The sequence below is a fragment of the Hippoglossus hippoglossus genome, chromosome 1 (genome assembly GCF_009819705.1).
Source record: "Hippoglossus hippoglossus isolate fHipHip1 chromosome 1, fHipHip1.pri, whole genome shotgun sequence".
Lineage (NCBI taxonomy): Eukaryota > Metazoa > Chordata > Actinopteri > Pleuronectiformes > Pleuronectidae > Hippoglossus > Hippoglossus hippoglossus.
Window position 1 is genome coordinate 2,804,722 of NC_047151.1, and position 22,037 is coordinate 2,826,758.

The 22,037-nt window shown below is 42.5% G+C and overlaps 1 long non-coding RNA gene across 1 annotated transcript in view; it reads left to right on the forward strand.

Moving 5' to 3' along the window:
• LOC117765287 overlaps nucleotides 1-10,014 on the forward strand; it is a 175,147-nt gene extending 165,133 nt beyond the window's left edge. The window contains exon 3 of the long non-coding RNA XR_004614543.1: nucleotides 9,906-10,014. This is a non-coding gene — a long non-coding RNA (uncharacterized LOC117765287). The remainder of the gene's footprint in view (nucleotides 1-9,905) is intronic.
• Nucleotides 10,015-22,037: the final 12,023 nt, after the last annotated feature.

Sequence of the window (22,037 nt, forward strand, 5' to 3'; positions counted from 1 at the left end):
ATGCTATTTGTTCAGAGGTCACAAGTGTTCCAGAGGATGCTTCAGGGAAAATGGCATAAAGTGGTAGAAACAAAGGATATTAAAGAGAGGGCAAAATCCATTTTTTAATGCTCATCTGAGTCACCCTCAGTTGTTACCATGCACTAACAGCAATAAGCACAGAAATAATAATCCTGTCATCATAGTCCCAGAACAAAAATAGACATTAGTGTGTAGCTAGCTTTCAGTGTTTTAGGATCTTTCTTAGCCCCCCAATAATAAATAAATAAATTTATGAATAATAAAATCAATAGTGATCCAATTATTTTGACGCACTTCACATCATTGCACTAAGGCTTGTGTGGTGAAAAATTAAAGCCTTTACAGTATGCAGGCGGCCTTGCTGGCAGCACCACTGCATCCAGGTGTATTACTCAGCGCCGGTCAACAAGTGACTCTGCTCCTCTGCTCTGTCACTCAAACATAGAACTGATCTTTATAAAAAACCTGCTGAACTCATAGTTATGTATTAATGGATAAACGGGGTGTCAATTCTTCTGCATCAATGAAGTTAAAACATAGCGTTGTTTCATAATCTGCGGGAAGAACTCTCCTGTCTGTAGGAGTGTGTGTGTGTGTCTGTGTTCGTCTCTGTCGCTCTTCACACAAACCAAAACGATCACATGCGTTTAGTTATTAATCGATTGGGTAGCATCATGAATCCTGATTGTTCCAGTCACTTCAACCCTGATGTCCTCGCTGTGTGCGCGTCACGTCTCGTGTTGTGTGTAGCTGTAACCTTTTGCACCCAAATAGTTTCCCTTTTTAATGAAAATTGTAAATAATGATGATAATGATAATAATGTAATGATCAATGTGTTTGAATACATGTCCCATAAAGTCTTAGGGCCTCATTCTTACTGGTGAAGGTTGTAATGTTGGACTCATTTCCATGTTTTTCTTCACTTTTTTCTCTTTTCAAAATGTATGATTAACATTTTACTAAAAAGACGTTACTGATTCACCCTCCTAAAGAGCATTGTGACATATTCAAAATTGTATTTGTTCAACCATTATTACTTACTTCTGGAATCAATACTTCGTGCTTGAATTTAAAAACACAAAATGGTGCGCAAAAAAAAAACCCCCCAAAAGACTTTCTTAAAATTCATTCTATTGGCTAGTTTGCAACATTAGTTAGAAAAGTACATGCTTTGATGCAGTCACACAGAAGCACTTTGAAAGACAGACACCTCACAGGTTAAGGACAAAATGCAGCATCCAGTTTGATGATAAAAAGCCGTTGGTGAGAACATGCAGGACTCCAGTGACGGAGAGCCCACTGAGAAAACACCCTCTCCTATCTACAATTTTCAATCTGCAGGACCTGGTTGTTAATTATGACAATCTGACCTCCACATGTTAATCTGTTCTCTCAAATCACGCAGCAATTAGTGTCACTCTGTGCATAATGAGTGCTTCGCTAAATCCCGAGAATTATGCAGGGTTCCAAATTTAACCTTATCTCACAGATGCAATTTATTAATGCGTCGCAATGTGTGTCTGTTTGGATCGTCTTTTAAGTGCTGCACAGCAAATTTTGTTGCACCATTTTGTGCAATGATAATAAAGCTTTCTGATTCTTGTCTCTATAAATATGATTTGGCTGGGAGGTGGGGGGGGGGGGTAGCACATTGGAGTATGGATCCCAGTGTCCTGCTGTGAGGCAGACAGGGCAGTCCACTAAGCAGAAGGTCCTGGTTCAATCACTGGCTCCTCCAGTCTGCCTTCCAAAGTGTCCTGCATTCAGAAGTGGGCGAGATACCGAACCCGAAATCGTACCTGACAGCTGTGTTGACAGTGTATGAATGGTGCGTGAGAAAAAGCCAATGATGCAAAAAAGGTGCGTTTAGTAGTGCTGTATGAATGTGTGTGTGTGTGTGAATGGGTGAATGTGACTTGTACAGTAAAGCACTTTGAGTGGCTGATAAGACTGTGGTTAATAAAACTGTAAAATGAAAAAGTGCTATATAAATAGTGCTGTATTAACACTGTCCTACAGTGCATAGTACATAGTAGGGCATAGTACTGTATACTATATAAATATTGTCCAATAACCGGAATCTCTATGAATGCAAAAATCAGTATTTGCATATTCTCATGCCAAATCTGAAGGCGAGGGACAGGATTTAGGGGCCACGTCTACATTCACGTTTGAGCAGGTTTCGGTTGCCCGCAGGTAAAGAGTATACGTGGAGAGCAAAAGAGGTGGAGCATATTGTCTAAAATGTGTCGACTATGGGCTATAGTAATTATTTTATTATAATAATTGATGTGCATGCATATGCAGATAGCTGTACATAAAGATTATTCATAATATCATACAAATCCCCTACGAACGGTATCATCGTTTGTGTGGGGAAATATTCGATTTGTGTGATAAGAGCAACTAGTTAGACTCTAAACGGTGCACAGTGAACAGAAGACAGAATCTTAGCCTGGTGTGTCAGTTTAGAAAAAGCTTCTGTGTTGTTCTAGTGGGAAGTGACAAATTACACATTTTGTCATTTGATTTAGAGAACTCTCCCAAAAACTTAGTTCTTGTTTACAATGATGTAAAATATAGAAACACAGCAGAAGTTCACATTTTAGAAGCTGGAGTGACTTCAAACACTGACCTGACCTGAGAGAATGTTTCTGTTTAAAAATCAGCTGCCTCTTTAGTGGGTTGGGATCAAGAGAAAGTGCTGTCCACTCTCTTTGCAGTTGGAATATTCACTATGGGTGTAAACAACCTTGAGGTATAGAAGTCGACCAAAGTTATTATTCTGTCTGAAGTCCTCACGCTCCACAACTTGCGAGTGCAGTGTGCTCTGACTCCAATTGGGAATTCGTAAAAGCATATATAGAATGGGGCCTGTTTGAACTTATTATTGGACACTGTTTTCTTTCATGACATTGGAAGTACACCTCTACTGTTTTGCAAGGAAAGCTGATCCACAGGTGTTGTCCTACTAACATTCACTTCATGTTGCCTGCATTCTGCTTACCTAACAGCTTTCTCAGAAAGGTCATGAGAGTCGGCTCTCCCCTCTCATGCACAAACAGATCAATGGCACTCAAATGCGAGACCCTATACAATTTTTGCTTAATGCCACTTATGCAGAACCACACAGAAAAGCACTTCAGCCATCACCTGAGCTGGATACTAATGGTTACAGAGTCTGTGTCTTGCTGCCTAAAGGAATTGTGTGGCTCAGGTTTTATCAATAAAGATTCAGAGTCCTCTTCCAGTGGATTTAATACAACTTCATCTCACCAATCCATCCTTATTGACAATACCTGGGCCACACAATTCAAAGTCCATAGCAAGCATACACCAGAGGCTGTGAGCTATTGGATGCACCTTACGCCAGTTCGGACAAATCACTGTTATTCTTATCCAAGTTCGAGAGCTGAACAAATAGGAATCTGCTGAAAGCATAACTGACAGCTTCAATGCTGCACTTTACCTATCAGCAGCTAGAACAGAGTTTGTTTTGGGGGAATTGTAACAAATGTGACCTGTCGCCTCAGGTTAACACTCCGTGGCAAAAATACAACCACACCCATGTTGCTCCGCATTTATTACCTGTGGCGGACTGGCCTTCTGGAGAATCATATCTCATTTAAGATTGTTGCAGGCGACAGGGGGCGCTAATGTAAACGTTTGGTTCTTGCGTGCCGGGAAGAGGTAAGATCTGAAAGAGTGGCCAGGGCGTGAGCAGCGTGAGCCTCAAATGGAAGTAGTTTATGTCAGTTACCAATGTTACAACTTCATGAGACAGTGCATGAGTGGAACAATATGGATAAGAAGCCAAGAAAAGGGTGGAGCTGAAAATGTAACATTTATATCCCTGGAGAGTGATGCCTCAAAAGTCGCAAATTGACAGAAATATTTATCCGCTGAGTTGCCACTGCTGGCAGCAGCGTCAGAAGCAGCAGTAGCCTACCAAAAAAGTCTGGCTGCATGATTTGAGTGAAGTGAAGTGAGTGTTGAGGGTGGGGACCAGCTGGACGAGATGTACAGCCTCAGCCTGCTAAGGCCCCCTTTCATGATGATGAGGGTTAGAGAGCTGAGCTGGTGGAAGTTCCACAGACCAGTACAGGGTGTATTCAGGTTGCTTTCTTTCAACATCGTTCCACTATGTGTTACTCATGTATGCAAAAATAAAACAATGATTACATGAGAGAAGCACAAACTGGGCGTTACTTTCACACTAAATTAGGCACCAATTTAGACAACAAAGTGTTATTTCTAATGATGCATCCAGATACATCATCAGAACCAAGTGTGATTGTACTGGTCAACATGTGTATAAAGTTATAATTAAAGTTATATTGAGACAAAACTGCAAGGAATAGATTATTTAAGGTGCTGTAAAAACAATAGCCAATCAACATTAGTGATATTGTGATGTCCTATCAGAGTTAAGATTAAGGCATCATGACACTACAGCCAGGGGCTCTTGCATTTCCATAGACAGATGGTTGAGGGCTGGGTCAGAGTCCAGGTCTTTTTTTTTTGTCCCAGTACGCCCCTGCACATAAGGCAGTGACAGTGACCTGTCTCCTATGATTAAACACACATGCTACATGCAGAGTCACTCACATCAACTGTGTGTGTGACTGTACCTCCTTGTCCTCACACATTGCTTTAGGTTTAGACAGGGCACCTCAGGAGAAACACAATAAGATGAGCACAGAGACTGAACCGAGCTGAGCTGCAACAAATTTATGTTAAATTAGATGAATTTATGTTTGGTGCTGTTTCACAATAAAAGCATGTTAAAAAGTGAATGGTTTGTCTCTGGCTGTTGTTGGGAGACTCCGGTGGCAACGTCGTTTACCACAGTGGCACCCAACGTGGGGTCCAACCCAGCCAGAAAAACTGACCTGCAGTCGGAGACCGCGCTGGTTCGAATGACGGACGAGTACCTGGCCATGTACCCGGAGCTGGCAGTGAAGAGCAGTCGGCAGCTGGAGGCTCTCCGGAGGCAGGCGGAGAGACAGGCAGAGAGACAGACAACGCTGCCGGAGCGTCGGGCCCGATCCTGTTCCTGCCAGCCGGACAGCAGTGAAGAGCAGTCGGTAGCTGGAGGCTCTCTGGAGGTAGGTGGAGAGGCAGACAACGCTGCCGGAGCGTTGGGCAGCAACGGCTTCACAGCAGTGAAGCCGGCGGCACCCACTCCTGACCCCAGATCCACGTCGGCTGTGACGTCGAGGCCTGGTCCTGTCTCTGGATCCACGTCGGCTGTGATGGCCTGGTCGTTTGCCACAGTTGTGTCTTAGTCAATCGCAGCACCTCAGGTCCTACTCCTACACCTCGTAATTTGTGGCACTTTTTAAAAGCAGCAGCCCCACTGAGATCATGTTCACTCACCACTGGCTATTTTAGTCTTACCCAACCTGCACAAGTACAGGACTCTAAACCATTTCTCTCAGAAGGTGTGTGTGTGTTTATATGATAAAATGGATGCAGTATTGACGGGTGAAATGGATTAGAAAGGGAGAAAGAGAAGAAGTTCAGACTACACTCAGAGATGAAGCAGCCAGGGCCCAAGGGTGACCTGCAACGTATACAAGGAGTCTTTTATTCCCTATACCAAGTTCTTGTATGTGCTGTATGGTTTTCATGTGGGTGTGTGTTTGTTATAGTGTGTATATTTTTTTTACTGTACTTTGGGAGAAGCAAAAGACAAATTTCCACTATCAGCCTCCTGACAAACAGCAGAGGGACTCAGCTGAATACCCGCCAACCAGGAGTGGAAGGCTTAGTGCATGAGAGATAAGCAATTCCAGCTCTTTTCAAACAGCCTGTCTCTTTACTGTGCTGTTGGAGGTTTTATTCTCAGAAACACAATGAATTCACAATTTCATTTAATCAGTTCTAGGCTTTATTATTAAGCTATTAATTACTGACAGTTGTTAGGCAGACAGTTAGTACAACTAAGACAATTCATTGTTCACACTTAGATAAAGCAAACTGTCAAAGGCAGGTATAATGGACTGTATTATGCTGTTAATGAGCTCCCCTTGTGTTTTCCCTTTAATTTATAAATAAAAGAAATGAAAGAAGGTGGTTGGTCAGTGCTGTGTGTGTGTGCGCACGCGTGTGGTTTGTGTTGTGTGGATGTAGGAGGACAGACAGGGTGAGGATGTGAGTTCAGATAGAGAGGGTGAGTTACTATATATAGCATTATATCGGTAAAAGAAAAACTGCAGTTCAGTTCAGTTTTGAGCTCTTTTGAGAGAGCATCTGTGGTATGAGGTAGCTGCACATGCAGGGGGAGAATCAGGTGATGGGCTAATGGCAAAAGTCTCACAAAGAAACAGTGGGAACACCTGGGAGAGGTATGGCCAGATGATAGTGGACAGATATACAGAATAAATTAAACAGATGAAGATGACTGTGAGATTGAAGTAGAAGCCATTATATAAGCTGTATTTAGGTGGGTCACCACCGGGGTAAATATTCAGTGTTCTTTTCTATGGCAGTTAAACTATTGTCCCCTGGTGATACAGCTGTGAGACAGAACTGTCCAGTCTTAGTGGTCTGATTTGAACCTAAATGCACATGAACGTTTAAATATACGTGTTGGCATGGAGGTGGCTGGGAGGGCACCCCCTCCTGTACCAGAGGATCGATCATCGCAGGTGAGCGCTGTTAGCTGATTGATCCTCAGGTTTGGAAGGCAGCAGTGGAGCTGCCAGGACTGAGACACTCGGAGGACACAGATACACGAGAGACATTGAGCTGCAAAGCCAGACACCAGCAGAAAGTGCTGGTACTTTAAGTTTTGAGTTTTGTTTTTGTGTTAATAAAGATACGGAAAGGCAACCAGTCCATCTCTGGCTGTGTGTGGGAGACCCGGTAGCATGGTCTACTGCCACAGTGGCGCCCAACGTGGGGTTCCACAGAGCCAGAGACAGACTTGTTGCTTTTCAGCATCTTTATCAACCGCTGCTGCCTTTTAATCCTGAGGTTCAATCAGCTTACAGCTCTCAACTGCGCTGATTGATCCTCTGGTACAGTTGGAGGTGCCCTCCCAGCCCCCTCCATGCCCACAATACATTATACCTGAGGTCTTATTGACTAACTTGAGCTGTTTATCTTTCAATTATGTAGATCAGAGCCCAAGAAGAAGCCCGGCTAAAAGGCTGCCACAGAAGAAAGAAGAAGGTGGTGGGGAAAGTTGGTTAGTTCTTTCAAATCGGACAAAAAAGCATTGACTTCAAGCTAAGGTCGTGTGCTTTTGTGTTCATGCACCAGCTGTGTATGAGCTGAGTCAAGAAATCTACACTTTTACACAATTTGTTGAATAATACACAGCTGACATTATCTCCTTTAACATTTGTAGAGGCACTCAAGATACAGTTGAAGAGGCCCTGGAGTGAAGCAGAGAGAACTGCTGTCAACAAAAACTTGTGAAAGTTTATGGCATAGCGTAGAGTTTCAGATAAAAAAAAAGACGGCATCAATTGCATCACACAAGACAAATCCTTGAGTCAAAAAATCCTTCAAGGATGTTTGACTCAAGGATTATACACAAAGGAACTTTGATTATACACAAAGGAATTGTGTTATACACAAAGGAACTTTGTGTATAACACAATTGTGACTCTCAACTGAAGATCAACAGCATGGAATGTTCAGTACAAATTTAGCTTTTTTTCCTGTGTTCGACATTTAATGTCTGATTTAGCCAATAGTTGGCATTTTGAAGACTGTTATCTTTGACATGTTTGGTTACAGTGTTTGTACACATTTGGACTGTCCAGTTCAGTTTACTGGAGATAGCTTTCTTTGCATTCTTTTTTGAACTTGGCTGACACTGATGTTTACTGATCAAATTTGGTTCACTTTGGTACAGCAGTAATCTTATCATAAAAGTGCATCCATAGTTTTGAACAGCAGTGAAGCTGATGTAAATCTCTAGATTAAATTCAGACTGATTTATTATTATATTTATATTTACCTTTACTAAAACATAAAATAGCATCAAAGAATGTCTGCAAGCTTAAGGTAGTTAAATAAGTCTATTCAGAATTAACCCAACAGCGCCCCATGAGAAGGTCCTTACTTTGTTACTTACTTTGTTTTTATAAAGAAACTGAGCAGAAAACTGGAGTCAGAATTGTCACATTCATGTGTCTCTAAGTATAGAAGAAAGGGTGGTCCTCACTTACAATGTGAATTTATTTGGACCACACTTTGGTGCATATACAGGAATGTTTGTGGGTGTGTTCTAAGTAAAGGTTAAAGCCATTTTACCAGTATCATCTGCTTCACATTTCCGTTTTTTTGTCTTTGCTCTTGTAGTACACAGTTTTGATGTCTTTTTTTCAGGCACTCTTTCCAATTTTATTAGTATCTGGGGTCCAGGACCAAAGTAGAAATTAATTTCAAAGGCTGACCTTTGCTTTCTATAGCTTTCATTGGTCTTCAGAATGTCCCCTTTCCTCACATAACAGAGCTTAAACTAGTCTTATTGAAATAAGGTTGATATTTGACCTGATGTATTTGGTTTATAAGACTATAATAATAACCATGAATATGAGTAACCATTAACTAAATGTTAAATGCTATAATCTTAAGTTTACAGATTTACTGTAAATTAGAAATGTAAATGTAACAGTTCACATTTAAGATCACGTTCCCCCAGAGGTCATTACATTTCCCAATTGTAAAGTGTTGGAATGAATAAACCACATAGTGACGATTTTGATATTTCATTCAGGCCATGGAATCACCAAACTCAGAGGTGTTGTACCCCTGAGGAACGTAGCAAATGTCATAGCGATGAACCTGTTGTATAATGTCATATGCTGAGGACTAGTGGAAACGTTGGTGCAAGGGCGGCACAGCAGCATAGGATCACTAAAACCAAGCAACCTTCTGATTATAGCTCCGTTTTTCTTGTGGACATTTTGATCAGTGTTTCATGAATAACATTAAGGTTGGGATGTGATTTTTGTTAAATTATTATATTTTCACGAGTGTAGGGCACCAGTGCTCAACATCAAATTTCAAAATTCACATGTTGATTTGATGATGATGCTATTTAAAAGATAAAATAGGTATTACTAATCTCTAAGGTTAATATCAACACCACGTGGTATAGTGATAGTAGTTATAGGGATATGTTGCTGTGGACCACAGTGTTGGACAGGCTGACAATCTGACAGACAAACACACCATAGGACTCACCCACCAGCGTGACCATCCCAGGGTCCTGCTGCTAGAGGGCAAAACTGTACATAATTTGCTGTGTGTGAAGAATATATTTGCCGGACTCCAATTGAAATTCACAACAACAAAAAAAACAGGTATTACTGCAAACAAACTGTGTTCACACCTTGTTCACACAAATCCCCATAAGCAATAGTAACAATGCACACACACAAACACATACAAATTCACTGCATGTTGTTCTCTGAGCAGCTGGTTCTGGCAGAGACGGCTCTTTCAACTCTTCCCCACAGAGAAGAGTCTGTAATGCTGCCCAGCAATGACCTCCTGGAAGTGCTCACCTCACCTCGCCTGTGAAATTTGATAAAGACTTCCAAGAAAAATCAGCGAACTGTCATTTTTTTTTATAATTCAACTTTTTATTGGCAGCCAGAAATTACACAGGCAACAGACCTGATGTTCATTCAACAAGCCTCTTTTTTTGTTTTTGAACAACTGAAAGAAAAGGGGAAGACAAAAGAAAGAGAAAAAATATATATTTAAAAATAAAAAAGGGGGTGGGGGTAACACATAAATGAGTAAATAAATTTGAAAAACAAGTTAAATAAGTAAATGAAATAATAAAATAATATAATAGGTAAATCAGCAGCAAGCACCTCAATTGTAGTGAAAAGGAATGTGTTTACCCTTCTAGGTGTTGTATCATTGCCCATAAAGTAAAATAAAATTAATAAATATATGTAAACATAATCATAATGAAGTTTTCATATTTTCCTTTTTAGTCATATATTATAAGTGTCCATTTCTGATACCAAACTTTAACTATGTACAACATAAAGCAAAACAACTGGGAGGACTGGTCATATCCAAGTTACACCAATATACAGTCTCTTATGTAAAGTCCTGTCTCAGGGGCCTGATGAATTTAATCCACCTTAACCATGTACTGTTAAATACGTCTTGACGTTTCTCCATCGTATATATTTGATGGACAATGTCTATCCAGTCCTCAGTCGAGGGAGCTTGGGGCTTTCACTTTTTTACCTGCACCCAACAGAATTACCATAAGGGATCTATCCAGGGAGCTCACAGCTTTTGTGGGATATTTCCTAGATATAAAACATGACATCTATAAGGGATATCAGTTCTGAATAACTCCTCTAAAGTCTGGTGGATATTCTTCCAATAGGTGGAAAGTATAGGGCAGGACCAAAATAGATGATAGTGGTCAGCATTGTTGACCTGACATTGACTCCAACACTCTGAGTTACTCGTCCTGTGCCGCTTTTGCAGAGGAGTAATAAAGAATCAAACCAAACTCTTCCAACTGAATTCTCTCCAAACAAGGGAACCTGTAGTTTTCCAGTGTGTTTTCAAATTGTATGCCCCTCCTCCCCAGAAAGAGCTCTGCCAAGGTGTGCGAACTGTCATTTGATGTATGAGATACCCAACCAAATGATGCAAAGAAATACTGAGATTATGCATCATATACTGGACATGGACCTTTGTTCAATGCCCTTTTGTTCCAAATAAATTGATACAATTTGATTATAGTAGGTTCTGGGCATAAGGGAGATTTACAGGAGGAGGGTAATATGTGTTAATGTAGGATTAAATTGGGCTGGAAGTGCAGAGCATACAGACTCGCATTTTCCTTAAGTCTGTTAGAATGTCCAGTAAATTGCAGTTTCCTGGATTTGCCTCCAACATTGACGGGGAAATGAGCTTTGAGGCATTTCTGTATTGATGCCCACAGTGCAGCATAGTTGGACGTGCACATGCCGAGGCTACAAACTGTGTGCGTAGACACTACAATGTACTGCTATGTGGCCCTTTATCTATAACTTGACCTTGGGTATTGCTTGGAGAGAAAGGAGTATGTGTGGAATGAGACAGGTTCTATTCTCATAGTGGTGCCGTACTGATGTAATGTGTGAGGATGGTCAAAGATTCCTTCACACATACTGCACGTGGCTAAATTATCAATCCAGATTGATTAAAAACATCAGAAGGGATGACATATTTACATTGTATGATGATGAATGACTGACTTATGTAAATAAGGTGTATTGGTTGCAAGAATGAATTATGATGACATTCCTCTACATGGAGAGATTCCTTGAAAATGCATTTTTTAAGTGCGCATGACATCATGTGACTTCTTCATGTGACATTATTCATTAAGGAACAATTTCCTGATCAATAACTCTCTCTTGCAGAGATATCTTGGGGGGAAAAAAATATTTGTTGCAACATATTTTTGTTGACCTTCTACAGATCACCCTCCAAAAGTAAATTGTTCCCTCCCAAAATCCGATCATGTGTTGTTATTCCACACACACACACATACAGGGCACCGCAAATTCAAAAGTGAAGCCATCCTAATTGCAGTCCTGTTTGGAGGATCAAACCTGGGCCTTCATTCTATGAGTTTCACTTGCACACTCGTGGGAGGCAACTTTCTTTAATGGTGAGACAGAAACTGCAAGCCACCCCCACACCTGGAACTTGTCAGCAGTTTGTTTGGTGAGTAGGAAGCAAAGTTAGCCAGCGACAATAATAACAAAGAGGGGCAGCAACAGTTGCTACCCTACAATTAATCCTGTCTACTCCAGAGTCTGCCAACTCGGAGATAAAAACAAACTGATGAAGATGCTGCCAAACCTGACACAAACAGCTCTAATTATTTCTCGGGCTCTGAAAGGTGAAAGAGACTGTTTATAGTAGACATGTTGACTTGTTATAGCACGAGAGACACACTATTTATTCTGTACAAACAATGCCAAGAGCCTGCTGTTGTAACACTTGCTGTAAATGGCATTCAGATATTATCAGTTTCATTACGTCCCTGTTTCTGAAAACTCAAAAAGTCCCTCCCCAAAACTGAGGCCTTAATACTGCTCAAAGCAACCCTGGTTTTTTTTTGTGAAGGAAATTATAAATGCTGCTGATTATAATAATAATTATGAGTTATGGTAAATAATTAATAAATATAGTGAATTATTATTAATGTACAGTGCAGTGTAATTGTAGTACACATCATTGACTAAATATGAGAAACACCTGCCTACAGCCAATTACCCCACACAGTGGTTTGATTAAGGCTGCTTAGACACCTCTGTGAGTGTGTGGGTGTGTTATGTATAGACATGTTTTTGTCGGTCTGTCAGTAATTGTGTTACAGTGTATGCGTTTTATAATTTAAGTTAAGGAACAATTATATGATGTTTTGATTATTTCAGTGGCTCCATTGCTATATACAGGCTATGACACATTCAGTCACCTTTGAGAGGAACACAATAGATACACTGACAGTGATACAGTCAGTGCCACTGATTGCTCAGTACACTCATCCCACCTTTACTGAATCAGTACACTGGATATTTATTTAATTTTAGGTGTAGATGAAGCCAAAAAGCATTGAAAACAGAATGCAATCAAACAGGAAATGACCTCAGAAGGTGGTTAACACGCATCTTTTTAACACCAAATGTTAAAATGTGGCACACCCTAAAAATGTGCACACATTTGTGTTTTATTTAATTTATTTGACCAGATTATTTGTTTGTTATTTTTAGGTCATAATATGATGTATAATAACGTTGCCGACTGTCACCTCAGACGCAGCCTGGATGACGAACGGTACCAGCCTTCTCCTCGCCCAGCAAGTCACCTCATTAGTATTTAAACACCGGTCGCACACTCCCTCCTTGCCAGATTGTTCTTCGCCATTTCACATTTCTGCGGACTGATTTTCCTCCTTGCCGACCCTGTCTGTCCCCAACTTACCTGGCTCGCCTGAATCCCCGAAAACACCTCAGCTGTCTGTCCATGACCACAATTAGGGTTTCTGTCTGCCCGTGGTTATTTAGCATTTTCCTCAGACGTCACATCCCAGTGAGTGCTTCTACCCCTCGACCTGTGGATTCCAACACCGAGCTGTGAACTACTCACATGATCTCCGTGTTGGCTCGTTCAACCTAATTCAGTTTGAATCGACTCCCTGACATTGAACTGAACTTTCTGATCACCAGCCTGTCTTTTTCCATGTCTGCTAAGAATTGCATTTAGGCTTCTACAAGGACCTTTTCAGTATTGTTGATTTTTAGTGTCTCTGTGGACAAAAGTGGTAGTGTTTCCACTGTTTCCTGTTATAAAAACCTCGGTGTAGCCAGCATGTACATTTGCAGTTTGCAGGGTGCAAATTTGGTAAGGTTTCTTTTTTGTTGCTCTATGATTGTTTTTTTTTCTCTGGTTGGGAAATTCACATTTTTATGTCGTTTGGGCATGACCAGTATGAGATCTGCATGATTGAATTCCCCTGCTATGATGATCACGCTGTCTGGTTGAGCCATCAACTGTTGATGACGTCATGCAGCTTTCAAGCGCTACCTGAGCCTTAGCTTGTGGGGGAAAGTATACTGCCATAATTGTTATTATTGTGAATTCCCTTGGAAGAAAGAATGGTCTGCACCTTACTCTGAGGAGCTCTTGGTATGGGCAGTAGTGTTTGTAAACAATGTCCGCAGCTGGAAACCAGCTGTTGTCTTCATTGCTGCTGCACTTTATCTGTATTGTTCAGATTTCTCTTTTGTTACTCCAGTAGCAACCATGGGACAGAAACCAAAGCAAAAATGTAATTGCACTTGTCTTTCCAGGCCACATGTAAAAAAATAGTCCAGTTCCGAGGGTGGTTATGCGTCTGATGCAGCTCTGGTTAGAAAAATATTGTAGGTGATTGTAGGCCTTTCTCAAAACACAAAAGCTTTCCAATATGTTACCTACTCAACCAAGGACTGGTCGATTAACCGAAGAGTAATTAAAACTGACCTTTATAACCTCAAACAGACTTAATCTTGCTCGTGTCGGTTAACTCTGTGAATACTTCGCCCGATGCGTTCATTCACGAACTGTTGGGTTTCCACTACGTTCTCTTTGCAGCGGCAGCCTGAGTACCTTGTACCGTGCTGTATTACTCTGCAGCTTGTCCTCCCTACTCACTCCCCCACTGTTCTGCACTCACTGTATATGTTAACAATAAACACCAACACTAATCAGATGTTATTAGGGTTGGAACAGTCCTTGACGTTTATGAGACACGTGTTTAATACATTGAAAGAAAGTCAAACATTTCATGCCGTGCAGTTCACCTGCAACACATGAGACATACCGTGACGCACACAGCCAGGATATCAGGGTTAAAGTGACTGGAACCATCCAGATTCATGATCTGATATCATCGATTAATAACTAAATGAATGTGTGAAGAGCGACGGAGATGAGAACACACACATAAAATAATCTTTCATCACATATATAATATTCATACTACTTACCCCCCCACAAAAGTCACTCCCATATTGATTATTTCCTTGTTAGCAATTCTATTATATCCCAAACCAATACACCACAAATCCACCCAATAATTATCTCAGACCACAGCCCAGGCAGCTTTACCATAGTAAATTAAACCACCCCAGCCGCCTGAAGTAGGTGGGAGTTCAACACCTCACTCCTGGCAGACAAAGATTTCTCCATCTTCCTGTCAAGAGAGTGGACATCCTTTATTGAAATGAACGACTCCCCAGAAATGTCAAAGTGACTACTCTAGGGAACGACCAAAACAATTCTGAGGGGAAATATCATTTTGTACTCATCACATAAATAAAATTAGGAACAACGAAAACAACAAGAACAGGAACTTAAACTGAAACACCGATACTCTCAGCACTCCCATTCCCCCAGAAGAACAAGCAATGCAATTAGGCAAACCCATCATCCCAGGAGAAATTAGGAAAGCTAACCCCTCAATGCCCAACAATAAATCCCCCAGCTCTGATGGCTATCCAATAGAACACTTCTTGCAGCTCATATCTCCACTATTTAATAAAATGGTCAATGAAATCAAGTCTTCAGGAACCATATCAACACGCATGAACACAGCCCTTTTTAGTTTTAGCATGACCCAACACTCACATCCAGCGATAGAACTATAAGCCTGATCAACTGTGATCTTAAAAAATAGTAAGACATTAGCCAACAGATAAGAAATAGTCATGCACACATTAATTCAGCCTTCCATAAAGTCAACTGCTAATTTATTTTCAACACAATAGAGAAATATGGCTTTGGGGAGTCGTTCACACAATGGAATAAAGCTCTCTACAACTCACCAACTGCCTCAGTTATAGCAAATAACCATATCTCACAACACTTCACCCTTCACACAAGATTTATTATTTTCCCATTTTCGTTGAACCCCTTGCAGCTCCCATTAGACATAATATTTCTATTACAGGAATAGAAACAAGTGTTTCCCATCATAAAATCAGCTTATATGCGGATGGCATCTTGCTATACTTAGCAAACCCTTCCAGCAGTCTTCAACCTCATATTCAAATTCTCAAAAATCTCAGATTATTCAATAAACTGGTCTAAATGCATAATTCTACCACTTTGCAAGGACAACTGGGATGCTGCGTCCAAGACAATCCCTCTGACATTAACAACTGGCAATATTAAATATCTTAGCATCAATATCTCCACCAAGCTGTCAGACTTATTTGTCATTTTTTCTAAATGCATATGCCTTACGCATGCGCTGGCGTTATGTGTACCACTGTGAAAGCTCTGTCTTGACCCTGTCTCGACTCGACATTTACCAAATCTACACTTGTATCTCGTACTCGACCATGTAATAATCTTACTTACAAATGCAATCCGTGTAGCAAGGCGTCAGATCTCACTGCTCAGATCCCAGGATCTTGAGTTACAGAAAGTTTGCGCTGCCACCTGCCCGGGCTGCTGCCGCTTGCATCACTTACGGCTAGCTATATTCCGTTCCAATCCACCAACTACCAAGTATTTGCTTTTTCTTGTACTCGACCAGGTAAGATCTCGGAATATAATTACAATCTTAGTAGCAAGACATCAGATCACAGGATCTTAAGTTACAGCCTTCGTTACCTACTCCAGCCGCTCCGGTTAGCATAGCCTCCACTCAACGTCACTTCCACCCAGCATTGCTTGCTTTAACGTGACAATCATATCCAGTCTACGTTTTAATCCTATACTTGACTACTAAGCTAATAAAACATCATGCCATCCGTGCCTTGCAACCGTCTGACTTCAGAAAGCAAATAAAAAGATTGCTGACCTTAAGGAGGACATCCGGCAGGTTTCGTATGAGCTGCGAAACAGAGACTCCGTCTTGAGCAGCTTCATCGATGAGCAGAAAAAAATACTCAAGGCAAACATCCCTGACACAGTTCTCTGGGAACCCTTCCATATGTCACTGGCTTTCTTCCTGTTCTACTCTAAACCACCAGTCCCCTTGGGCTGAGGTCGTAGTCCGCGGGCGGTAGAGGGGCTCTGGTGAGGCTGTCTCACCACCCCCACTCAATCTTTCCAACCGCTTCATCACCTTGTCCGATGACTTTCTGGCACATCCAGCAGATAGGTCTGCAGCACTTGATCTCCCCTCTCAGGATCATTCTTTGAAAAGAGCTCCTGTTGGCCCTGAGCCCCTCCTCCCTTCAGTGGATATCAGTGTTCCTGTAACAAAGAGATCCACGGGAAAACAGACTCAGCGGCCCCCATCACGAGCAACTTCCTGACACCGTCGTTGGATGCTGTAAGAGGCTGCAATTTCTACCTTGCCCAGAATGGCGAAAGAATCCTTCATTGAAGTCAGAGGTTGCTCCCTCCTCATTTAGCTCACCTAAACATTCACCACTTCATCAGTCAGTGGCTTCCACACACAGCATGGAAGCAGTTTAGGTTTGCTCCTTCCATGCAAACACTCTTTTTCCCCAACACTCGTCCATAACCCGAGTAATAGCTCATGTGGGAACCAACGACATGGCTCAGCAGTCTGTGCTCACTAAGAAGGATTAAGAACAGCCATTCAACTTCTTGAAAACTTGTGATTAATCTGTCTTATACCCACACTGGACCGTGAAGTTTGGCGCTTCAGCAGAATCCGGAACAGATTCTAGGAAGCACATGAGAGCCTGTGTTTTGGGAGAAAAGTGATCTATTTGGATTATACGGTGTTATGAGGTTGTGACGGGGCTGCTCCGTCACTGACTGCCAGCGGTCCATTCACACACTCACACACACAACCACACACACGCCGACAAACATTTTCACGCTTCCTGTTACAGTTCCTAGTTGATCGCTATTTAACCATCACCTACTCTGTTTAGCTGTGGGGCAACCGAGGGTACACACTTGTCAGCTCCGCATTTGGGTCAGTATTTGGTTCATAATGGATTTGGGTCATTTGGGTCATAATGGACACAGACACTCAGACATATTGTGCCACATGTCCAACCTGTCAAAGAACATGCACTAGCCAAAAATCTGATCGAGCTTTTCTGCGGCCACTTCCTGTTATAACCACTCCTTTCCGCAGAATTGCCATGGATATTGTGGGCCCCCTTGTGAAAAGCAGTGGTGGCCATCAATATATTTTAGTAGTGTGTGACTATTCCAGCCGTTTCCCAGAGGCCTTTCCCCTGCGCACTAGCACTGCTCCCGCAGTTTTGCATGCGCTGGTACCACTGTTTTCCAGAGTTGGAATTCCAGATGAGATCTTGACAGACCAGGGGACCAGTTTCACCTCCAGGCTGATGCAGCTCTTTCACAAACAACTAGGCATCTCTGCAATTAAGACCACACCCTACCATCCACAGACAGATGGGCTGGTGGAAAGGTTTAATCATACGCTGAAGAGGATGCTACAGAAGTTTGTGAATGACACTGGCAGGGACTGGGACCAATGGCTGCCATTCCTACTTTTTGCCTATCGAGAAGTTACCCAAGCTTCAACAGGTTTCTCCCCATTTGAGCTGCTATATGGCTGGGACGTACAGGGACCATTGGACCTGCTCCAGAAAGGCTGGGAGGCCCCTTCCTCCACTCCAAGTGACAGAGGGGTGGTGCAGTTTGTGCTGGAAATGAGGGAATGATTGGCTAGATACAAAGATGAGGCTGAAGTTAATCTGTGTGAGGCTCAAAAGAGCCAAAAGACCTGGTATGACCAACAGGCTCGACACCGGGAGTTCCAGCCTGGGCAAAAGATTCTGCTACTTCTTCCTTCCTCAAACAGCAAGCTCTTGGCAAAGTGGCAAGGCCCCTACACCATCACCCGGAAGGTCGGACCTGTCACCTATGAGGTTCACCACCCAGAAAAAAAAAAGGCGAAGCAGAAGTATCATGTGAACCTACTGAAGGAGTGGAAGGAGCGTCCAGTCCAGCCTCCAGGGAAGGTTCTATTGGTAAGAGAGGTGGGCATAGAGGATGAAGAGGAGATGGATCCGGAAGTCCTAACTGATACTACCAGGCCTTCACTGGCACATCTTCCAGGAGAGTATGCTGCACAGCTCCTCCAGGTCTTCAAAGAAGTTCCTTCCCTCTTTGCTGCTACCCCCGGAAGAACCCGCCTTGTCGAGCATGTCATTCGCTTAAAGGATGGACGACCAATTCGCCAGCGTCCCTACCGTGTCCCACAACATTTAGGGCATAGACTGCAGCAGGAGGTGGAGGAGATGCTTAAACTTGGAGTGATTGAGCCTTCCCACTCAGAGTGGTGCAGTCCAGTGGTGATAGTATTCAAGAAGGATGGATCTCTCCGCATATGCATTGACTTCCGGAAGCTCAACTCCATCTCAGAGTTTGACGCCTACCCCATGCTGAGAATTGATGACTTGCTGGAGAAGATCGGGTCTGCCAAATACATCACCACTCTTGACCTGTACAAGGGATACTGGCAGGTGCCACTAGAAGAGTCAAGTCGTCCATACACAGCATTCCGAACACCAACTGGATTTTCCCAGTTTACAGTGATGCCGTTTGGACTACATGGAGCACCAGCCACCTTCCAAAGACTAATGGACAGAGTCCTCCAGGGTTGTGATTATTGCATCTCGGTTTACCTTGATGATGTGGTCATCTTCAGCAACACCTGGGAGGATCATCTACATCACCTGTCGCTGGTTCTGAAAAAAATCCAAAAGTCAGGGCTGACACTCCAATCCCTCCAAGTGTAATTGGACACGAGAGGAGACACGGTACCTAGGGTACCAACTGGGAAGAGGAGGTGTGACCACAAGTGGATAAGGTGGAAGCTATCCGGAACTGCCCTTGACCTCGTACCAAAAAAGAGGTACGATCCTTCCTCGGATTGGTTGGCTGGTACAGGCGGTTCTTGTCCCAGTTTGCAAGCATTGCTGCCCTACTCACAGCTTTGACCAGTAAAGACCAAAGGAACCCGGTGTCATGGTCAGATGACTGTGAAACAGCCTTCAGGAGTTTGAAAGCCTCTCTCTGTTCTTCGCCAGTCCAAACTTTAACAGAAGATTTCTGGTACAGGTGGACGCGTCTGCAGTTGGCCTGGGAGCAGTCCTGGCCCAAGGAGACCCTGGAGAGGAGCATCCAATCTTATACATGAGCCGCAAGCTGCAGCCACGTGAGACCAGATATTCTACGGTGGAAAAGGAAGGCCTGGCCATTAAATGGGCACTGGAAAGTCTGCGATACTACCTGCTTGGACGTGAGTTTGATTTAGAAACAGACCACCAAACTCTCACCTGGATCAACTCCATGAAGGACCACAACAGTCGTCTTACTCGATGGTACCTCTCACTCCAGCCTTTCAGGTTCATTATCCGATATCGGTCAGGCAAGACCAATGTGGTGGCAGACTACCTTTACAGATTGCCGCACAGCACCAATCTCAGGGAGGAGGGGGATAATGTGACAGAGCTGCTCCGTCACTGACCGCCAGCGGTCCACTCACACACGTACACACAACCACACACACGCCGACAAACATTTTCACGCTTCCTGTTACAGTTCCTAGTTGATCGCTATTTAACCATCACCTACTCTGTTTAGCTGTGGGGCGACCGAGGGTGCACACTCGTCAGCTCCGCATTTGGGTTACACACTCATACGCACACACACACACACACTCACCAGCGGTTTAGGGACGCAGCTCGTTCATCTCGCCGTCAGTGTAAAATTTGAGGGATTAAACAGGTGCATAACTTCCTGTTTGTTTAAATTGTTTTTTTTTATGATAATTTGTTAGAGTTGTACTGTTTATAGTTGATACCTTTTGTTTTACAAAAGTCATTTGATTTGTTTAAAGATGATTTATTTGGTGACATGTAAAGACTTCATTGTAACCTTTTATTTTTGTTTCCAAGCACTGGTTTTGCACATAATATTGTTTGAATTAGTAATTAAGCCCAGTGGGAGGGGCTAAAGGTTTAAAAGGGCAGCTTCAAGCCCTTGCCAGGATGAGTCTGAATCCAGTTACAGAGGAGGTAACGTCAGAGCTCATGGGAGAGTTAGACAATAATTTTTCCTGTCATTTTGATTTAAAATTATTTTGTTTTGTATGGCTGAGAAAAAATTGAAAAAAACTCATTTATTTTTACTACACCTGTGTTTTCGCACTCTTTGAGTTTTTAAGAGAGACCCCGCCACAGAGGTCTTTGATATATGAAGGGGCTTGATTGTTAAGGGCTTTATATGTGAGGAGCAGGATCTTGAATTTTATTCTGAATTTTACAGGGATCCAATGCAGAGAAGCTAAGATAAGAGCTCAAAAGGCTGTGACGAAAATCTGAAAGGAGGTGGAAAAAGACAGAATTGCATGTCCACTACTTATAAATAAAAGACCTCTTGACTTCCTATATTAATAAAAGTAAAATAGCAAGAGTAAACAATTTCTCCAAACTAATCACCAACAATCACCATAATCCCAGATTCCTTTTAAAAACCATCAATAGACTCATAAACCATGCTCCTTCTGCCCTGCTAGCAGATTCAAATACTGACTTTGAAAAGTTTTTATCTTTCTTTAATCTGACATCAGAACTAACATTGTACCAGCTACCACTGTCATCCCAAATATCGCAGAGCATCCTGCCTGTCCCATTCTACTTTTCAGCAAGTTTCTCTTCCTGATATCTTTGACACTGTGTCGCACATGCATTCGTCTTCCAGCCCTCTCGACATCCTACCCACCTGTTACGACCCAGCCCAGGAGAAAACCCTGTCGCAACATGATGAATGAGTCTCCCCTCTTCTCAGCTCCCAAGAACAACCAGCAACAAATTATTACAGCCCCTTTAATGGTTTATTAAAACTCTTTTTGCTTCAAGGTGGGCTAACAACAAAACAACAAACAAAACCAACCTTAAGGCGAACAACCTAAACTTACCTACTCAAATTAAAGAAACATGTTACTACCCTAACTCCTAATCGTAAAACAGGAGAAAACATGGGTTAAACAAAAACGCTACCCACCCCTACCAAACCGGGCTGGTACATCAAACAACAGATCTTAAGACACTTTACAAGTCACAATTCTGGCTGGCAGTCTGGATGGCAGTGGCAAGAGGAGAGACCACAGGAGCTGGGGGAAGCCATCCTCTTATCCTGCAAGCTTGGAGGCTGGAACCAATCAGCTCCCTGGAAACAAACCTACACACTCAATCATCCACTCAGTCAGTCATTGAGCCTGAAACACATCACACACAAGCATCACAGCAGAGAGAGGGAGAGAGATCCACACCACAAGCACAGTAGATAAAAGCACATACACCGATGTATAGAACATTTCACACGACCTCAGGGTCGTAACACCACCTCACTCCTAAAATAAGTAATCAGTACTATTGGCCGTAGCCTTCTCAGAATTCTTAATTGCTCCCTTTCTTCTGGCCAAGTCCCTGATTATTTTAAGAAATCCACCATTCAGCCTTTACTGAAAAAGCTAAATCTTGACCAATCAGTCCCACAGAATTATAGG